Here is an 8,606-nt window from a genome sequence, read left to right on the forward strand (position 1 = left end):
ACTATCTGGAAGCGATCGGAAGTGTTAACAAAAAGGAGTGGATTAAAGCTATGGACGAAGAATATCAATCTCTTCTGTCACGTGGCACATGGTCTCTCGAGAAATTACCGGCTAGGCGACATGCGATTGGTTCAAAATGGGTATTTAAAGAAAAGAAAGATTCGCGTGGGCAGACGGTTAGGTTCAAAGCCAGGTTAGTTGCACAGGGATTCGCACAGCGGTTTGGTGTGGATTACGGTCAGGTATTCGCGCCAGTGGCTATGCAGTCGACGTTTAGAGTTCTCCTCACGGTAGCGGGACATAGAAAGTTCCACGTGCGTCACATTGATGTGAAAAATGCTTATTTAAACGGGAATCTTCAGGAAGAAATGTTTATGCGACAACCGCCCGGGTATGCGGAAGCGGGCAAGGAGGAGCTCGTATGTAAGCTGAAACGGAGTCTCTATGGGCTGAAACAAGCGGCAAGAGTATGAAATGAAACGGTTAAGGACATTTTGCAGGAGCTAGACTTTCGTCAGTCGGAGTCGGATGCTTGCTTGTACTCGAAGCAGTTGACAAGTGGAGATTGGATGTATATTCTCATGTATGTAGATGACATGCTAGTAGCGACCAAGAACGATCGGGATATAACACGGTTGGAGAATGCGTTGCGGGAGAAAATCGAGATTACGTCTCTGGGCGAAGTTAGTCATTTCCTCGGTATAAAAGTGAGGAAAGATGAAACAGGTGTATTCTGTCTCAGTCAGCAAGCGTTCATACGTGAGATTAGTTGTCGTTTTGGGCTTGAGGATGCAAAGCAATCAAGGTACCCCTTAGATACCGGATATTGGAAACAAGAAAGTGAAGCGTTTCCTAACCAGGCTCAGTACCACAGTCTAGTCGGTACACTTCTGTATGTGTCAACAAATACGAGACCGGATATCGCGGCTGCAGTGTCAATACTGAGTCGCAAAAGTAGTTGTCCAGCACAGCATGATTGGATCGAGCTGAAGCGCATAGTGCGTTACCTCATTGGAACAGAGAACCACGAACTACGATTGGACGGTGGAACAGCAAAACAATTGAAGCTCACTGGTTTCAGTGACGCAGATTGGGCAGGTGATTCACAGGATAGGAAGTCAACCAGCGGATTTGTGTTTCAAGTTGGTCTAGCGACGATTAGTTGGGCGAGCCATAAACAGAATTGCGTGGCGACGTCTACCATGGAAGCCGAGTATGTCGCACTCTCGGAAGCAGCATCAGAAGCTGTTTGGCTACGCAGGTTGTTGGAAGAATTGGGCGAGACGCAGCAAGAAGCTACAGTGATTCATGAAGATAATAGAAGCTGTATGGATTTTGTTGCGTTGGAAAGGCAAAACAAGCGGAGTATACACATTGATACTAAGATGCATCATGCCAAGGATCTCTGTGGCAGAGGTATCATTCAGCTGCTGTATTGTTCAACCGATAACATGATCGCTGACATTTTTACAAAACCGTTGGGAGCAGTAAAGTTTAATCAGTTCGCAAATAGGCTTGGACTCATCAACCCGAAATAGAATCCGAGTTCAGTGATTCAGCGAGGAGGAGTGTTGGAGTGTACGCTAAATCACTGCACGCATACTATGACAGAGAAAAGATTGTATCACCTTCTTATGTATACCACCTTTGTTGTGTCATACGATATTTTCCTATGTACAGTTAGTCCGTAATAAAATACAGTTGAGTAAACACGTTTCGTACAAACGAGTCCGATTATATTTATTCCTACACGCGGTTGTTAATTCCCTATGGTCATATCTCTGCTCTGGCCATTCCTCATTCCGACAGTTTCCAATACGAAATGAATCTCCCTGTCCCTGTATTCGTGTGGAAAGGTCCTCAGATGTCATGAGCTCTGGCATCAGCGCTTCGGCCATCTAAGTGAAAAGAACTTGGAGAATATCATGGCCAAGAACATGGTGAAAGGGTTGGAAAAGTGCAAGAGTGGAGATAAAACCGAAACGATCTGTGAGTCTTGCGTCAATGCGAAGCAAACAAGAAAGCCCTTCGGTGAACGTTCGGGAAAACGGACTACGCGTGTGTTAGAGGTTATGCACAGTGACGCGTGCGGTCCCATGACACCGGTCGGTCACGATGGAAGTCAATACTATGTGAGCTTCATCGACGACTGGAGCAGATTCACGGTTTCGCGATTGGTGTGTGACAATGGCGGTGAGTACCGTAATACCGAGTTCGATAAGTACTGTAAACAGAAAGGTATAGAGAATCAGTGTACTATTCCATACACACCTGAACAAAACGGTGTGTCCGAGCGGATGAACCGCACCCTGGAAGAAAAGGCCAGGGCTATGCTGTTTTCGTCAGGAGTGGACAAGAATTTTTGGTGTGAGGCGGTGGAAACTGCAGCATACCTAGCGAACAGGAGCCCGGTAAGTGCGATCATCGAAGGTAAGACACCCTATGAACTTTGGGAGGGTAGAAAACCTGATGTTTCGGTGATGAGAGTCTGGGGAAGCTCTGCGTACTGTCACATACCCCAAGAGCACCGAAAGAGGCTAGACAAAAAGGCTTGGAAATGAATTTTCCTTGGATACCATTGCAACGGCTACAGAGTTTGGGACCCGAAGCGTGGCAAAGTCATTCCCGCTAGAGATGTCATCGTCGACGAGACCGGTGGTTCCCATAAGATCATGGAGCAAAACACGAACGGACAGTTTCATTCAAAATGAACAGCGAAAGACGTGATCCGCATGAGGCCTTCAGCGGAGTCCGACAATGAATCGGATGAAGAGCGAGCGCAGGAAGGAGTTGAACCCGAATCAGAGACGGTAGAACTACCTGAAATGAACGGTACCTTCAACGAATTCATGGATTGTGGAAGAAGCGTTAGTGAAAACGACAGTTCAGCAGGGGTTAAGCAGCAGGCCGTACCGGAAACAGACGGCAGTGTTCGGAAGCGTGCGTCTCCGGCTTCGCAGAGAAACTACGAGATGAACTATACTGCGTGGGCTTTGAGTGCTATCAGCTACGTAGAGAACTATCCGGATTCTCTAACGGAAATGCGAAAGCGTGAAGACTGGGACTTATGGAATGCGGCTATTCAGAAGGAGATGCAATCCCACAAGCAGAACAACACTTGGACCTTGTGCGAGTTGCCCGCAGGACGAAAGCCCATTACTTGCAAGTGGGTCTTCAAAGTGAAGAAATGTGAAGGTGAATCTCCTGACAAATATAAGGCCAGGCTTGTTGCTCGTGGCTTTACTCAGCGCTACGGCTTCAAAGTGAAGAAATGTGAAGGTGAATCTCCTGACAAATATAAGGCCAGGCTTGTTGCTCGTGGCTTTACTCAGCGCTACGGCTATGATTATGCTGAGACGTATACCCCAGTTGCCAAACTGGATACCGTGAGGATGGTGCCAGCAAACAGTGGCTTTGTCTTCGATTGAGGCCGAATTTGTGGCGCTGTGCACAGCCGCCTGTGAAGGCATATGGGTGCGAAGAATGTTAGAAGATTTTAGAGTTGTCATCGAAGGATCCGTGTCATATTATGAAGACAACCAATCCTGTATACGAGTGGCAGAAGATCCAAGGGATAGTCGCCGTATGAAACACGTCGATATCAAATTCAACTTTATCCGAGAACTGGTGCAAAGAGGTGATATCGTCATCGAGTATATTTCTTCGGAAAGACAGTTGGCGGATGTTATGACGAAGGGACTACCGTCCGTGGCCAAGCAATAATTGACCATGGTAAGCGTCTTCTGGAGGGGATTGGCCTTCGAGGTTCCAGAAATTGAGATGTTGTAAGTTTGTATTTTTGTTTTTGGCGCCATCGGCAGCCATTCTTCCTTTTTCCTGTCAGTGTGTTTTTGCTCATTCTGAATAAAACACGTGAAACAGTTGTACGTTTTAAATTTTCGTGTATATGATGTCCATATATATTGATGTCCATATAATATTATTTGATGTCCATATTATATTGTCATATCTGAAGACTGTGGTTGAAAAAGCGTACATTAACAATTTTTATTGTTGCCATAAGGCAATACGGAGGTAAGAGTTTTGATATAATTCTAATACATGCATTTTCGCCGGGAATATGTAGCCAATATTGGGCATACGAATCATGGTTCTGCTTGGCATATATGTTCACCAGTTTTTCCTAGTAGGATATACCATTAATTAGCACAGTAAAAAATGACTATAGATTGGTACCATTTACCAAAAAAAATCAATATATTTACCAATTATTTCTATCAGTGTAGATTCGCAGCGTTAAGCCGGATTTGGACGTTGTGAGTTAAGTGTGATTCACATACAACATCCACGTCGTGTTCACGTTCCGTCCCGTTACGTTGCGTCAATTATACTTCCAAGCAATTCTTATGGAAAAATTCACATACATCGGCAACGTAACGATCCGTCAGCGACCGTCGAACGAAAACGACCGGCCAGATTTGTAGAAAAGAATAATTGACGGACACGGACAGTTCATTGGGTTTTTGTCTGGGTTTTGTGTTACGGCTATTGTTTTTGTTTTGGTTGTCATTACATTGCAACACCATATTAGTAGTTTTGATTACAGAAGAGCTTGTTTTAAATTGGTTTCGGTTTTAAATTGGGTGAGATTTACAGTTCTGTTTTAAAATGGATTGCGAGAGATTGATAGAAATGGTGCGACAACATGAGGAGCTATATAATATGCGTGACAAACATTACAACGATAAAATATACAAAGATAATGCTTGGAGGAAAATAGCTAGTGAGCTCGGTACAACAGGTAAATTTATTTAAATTTTCAAACAGCGTGAATATTTAAATACCAACAGGACTAACGATTTTTGTGTTGTTCCGGACACGTCGTTGTTTTGGCTAATCATAGGCAACAACATATGTAATGCAAAAGAGTTTGTTTCATGTTGCATATAAGTGATTGTTTTCTATTCAGGGTTCAATAGGATTTGATTTGAAACACAATGATGGAGAGCTCAGCAATCCACTTGTTTACCACTTTGAGTATTATCTTAGAATGCATCGAAATTTTTGTAATATATTATGTTTTTCGTTACAAAAAAATTTGATAAACGTCCTTTCACGTTTGATATGATGCCTAGGACTACCAAAATATTTGAACGGAAAAATTGTCAAACGATCATTGTATTTTACATTTCCCTCTGAAATCATTGCACATCTCATGTTTACGTAGCTCTCGAACCGTGAAAATTCATTCACCTCTAGTTTCTGAAATGACGATTTTTCCAGGCTTCGCAGTTTAAAAGTACGTTTTAGGAAAACATATTCCGGTCTACACAACGAGTACAAAAGTACTCACCCGCAATAAATACTCCCAACTTGCATGTATTTGACAAAGCGGATTCCCCCAGACACATTGATTTTGAAGCCCGTGTTAGGGAAACACAGCTCGGTGGGAACAAAAATACCCTTGACTTGCATGTATATTTGCAAAGCGGATTTCCACTGGTACATCGATTTTGAAGTCTGTGTTGGGGAAACCGTACGTTTAGATAACGCTTCACATTTTACAGCTGTTCAATTGTTAATCTCATGAAAAATAACATTGTATTAATTGTGATAGACGCGTAGAAATATTTCCTATCAATTGATGCAAACATCTTTCCGATCTGTTAAGAAATGTTCGAGTTATAAGCAATTGGAATACGGGTAGGGTTAGCATACAAATCAGCAGAACAAATGTATGGGGAAAAAGGAAGTTCTACCAGTTTTCATGAATTTAAACCGCTTAGAGATTAGTGAATTTTAATGTATAGCATATCTGAGAGAACAAATTCCTGGAATTTCCTCACCTGTCGCACCAGCAGTTGGGAAAAATGTTGAACATTCACCATTCAACCGTCTCCAGAGTGTTGAGGCGCTTCCAGGAGCGGTTGACGTTGGACCACGACAATAGAGCTTAAAGAAAACCGGGACCGGAGAACAAAAAGACGGAAGGAAAGGTGAAGCGGATGATTGAAGCAAATCCCAACGCAAATCCCAACGTCTCAAGCCGTGATTTGGCTAAAAAGATCGGCATGTCGCAGAGCTACGACCAGAATGCAAAGAAGAGATCTGGACTACATACATCCAAGGTACAGAACTTCCCAAACCGCGATGAGCGGCAACAATCGACGGTTAAAACTCGGGCACGGAAGCTCTACGAGAAGATGCTGCCAAATATGGCTGCTATGTGATGGACGACGAAACGTATATGAAAGCCGATTTTAAGCAAATTCCGGGGTTGGAGTTTTGACGTAGGACTACGTCTTTCATTTCTATACCGGGGTGTAAAATCAAAGTTTCGAAAACGAAAGCGTTACGCCGGAGACCGAGATTTTGAGCGTTAATAGCTCCTAAACAACTGAACGAAATGGTATGATAAACACTTCATTCGAAAGATAAAATGTCTACGCGTTATATACTTGTTACTTTTTGATCCAAAAACTTGTTTCAATAGTCTTAAAATTGCTTTCAAAACAGGCTATTGAAATCACCAATCGGTATATAAGCGAGCGGCGCTCGGAAATACACTCAGTTCTATTTGAACAGCGATTGGAGCATGTTGTCGCTGTTGCGGTGAAGCTCTTTATTTATCATGAAAGCGCGGATGAACGGTGTCACCAAGAGCCTGTTTGTGCACCCTAGGCCAGAAGGGAATCTATCAGGAGGAGAGTGATGCCACAAACGGTTCCCTGGGAAGACATTGCTACACACACATACACGCGCGGCTATTAACAGGTGGTTATCGAGTTGGCATTAACCACTGGTGGGCTTCCAGTATCGAGGAAAATGTGGAAATAACTAATCGTTACTGAAAATAATCTGCCAGTTCCTCTGGGAATTTTCAAAATATATTCATGTGAAAGAGTTTAATTGAATGTTTTCTATCCATGTAACACTGTGACCAAATATGTTTCAATCAAGTGCTATTAACAGGTGGTTATCGAGTTGGCATTAACCACTGGTGGGCTTCCAGTATCGAGGAAAATGTGGAAATATCTAATCGTTACTGAAAATAATCTGCCAGTTCCTCTGGGAATTTTCAAAATATATTCATGTGAAAGAGTTTAATTGAATGTTTTCTATCCATGTTACACTGTGACCAAATATGTTTCAATCAAGTGCTATTAACAGGTTGTTATCGAGTTGGCATTAACCACTGGTGGGCTTCCAGTATCGAGGAAAATGTGGAAATATCTAATCGTTACTTAAAATAATCTGCCAGTTCCTTTGGGAATTTTCAAAATATATTCATGTGAAAGAGTTTAATTGAATGTTTTCTATCCATGTAACACTGTGACCAAATATGTTTCAATCAAGTGCTATTAACAGGTGGTTATCGAGTTGGCATTAACCACTGGTGGGCTTCCAGTATCGAGGAAAATGTGGAAATATCTAATCGTTACTGAGAATAATCTGCCAGTTCCTCTGGGAATTTTCAAAATATATTCATGTGAAAGAGTTTAATTGAATGTTTTCTATCCATGTTACACTGTGACCAAATATGTTTCAATCAAGTGCTATTAACAGGTTGTTATCGAGTTGGCATTAACCACTGGTGGGCTTCCAGTATCGAGGAAAATGTGGAAATATCTAATCGTTACTTAAAATAATCTGCCAGTTCCTTTGGGAATTTTAAAAATATATTCATGTGAAAGAGTTTAATTGAATGTTTTCTATCCATGTAACACTGTGACCAAATATGTTTCAATCAAGTGCTATTAACAGGTGGTTATCGAGTTGGCATTAACCACTGGTGGGCTTCAAGTATCGAGGAAAATGTGGAAATATCTAATCGTTACTGAAAATAATCTGCCAGTTCCTTTGGGAATTTTCAAAATATATTCATGTGAAAGAGTTTGATTGAATGTTTTCTATCCATGTTACACTGTGACCAAATATGTTTCAATCAAGTGCTATTAACAGGTGGTTATCGAGTTGGCATTAACTAATGGTGGGCTTCCAGTATCGAGGAAAATGTGGAAATAACTAATCGTTACTGAAAATAATCTGCCAGTTCCTCTGGGAATTTTCAAAATATATTCATGTGAAAGAGTTTAATTGAATGTTTTCTATCCATGTTACACTGTGACCAAATATGTTTCAATCAAGTGCTATTAACAGGTGGTTATCGAGTTGGCATTAACCACTGGTGGGCTTCCAGTATCGAGGAAAATGTGGAAATGTCTAATCGTTACTGAAAATAATCTGCCAGTTCCTTTGGGAATTTTCAAAATATATTCATGTGAAAGAGTTTAATTGAATGTTTTCTATCCATGCAACACTGTGACCAAATACATTTGGTTTTGTGGTTTTTCAATCAATCGCAATTAACAGGATAGCTTCAGAAGATTATTCTTCTTCATCAGTAGGATATTTCCGTATCCAATATTGTATGCGCCCGCAATCGATTATTGCTCAGTCACCGAAAGTTCCGAGCTCAGAGAGTTCATTCCCCTCTAGTTTGCCTTCCAAATTGCCATCGTAAACCACACCTTCTCTCGATTCAATCACACACAAAAAGCATACTTAAGCGATATTCTGGTGGTGAGACACATTCATTTTTCGTGAGGACATCGACAAGACAACATCGTTGCCTAACGTGCTGG

This window comes from Toxorhynchites rutilus, chromosome 3 (genome assembly GCF_029784135.1).
Source record: "Toxorhynchites rutilus septentrionalis strain SRP chromosome 3, ASM2978413v1, whole genome shotgun sequence".
NCBI classification, from domain to species: Eukaryota; Metazoa; Arthropoda; class Insecta; order Diptera; family Culicidae; genus Toxorhynchites; species Toxorhynchites rutilus.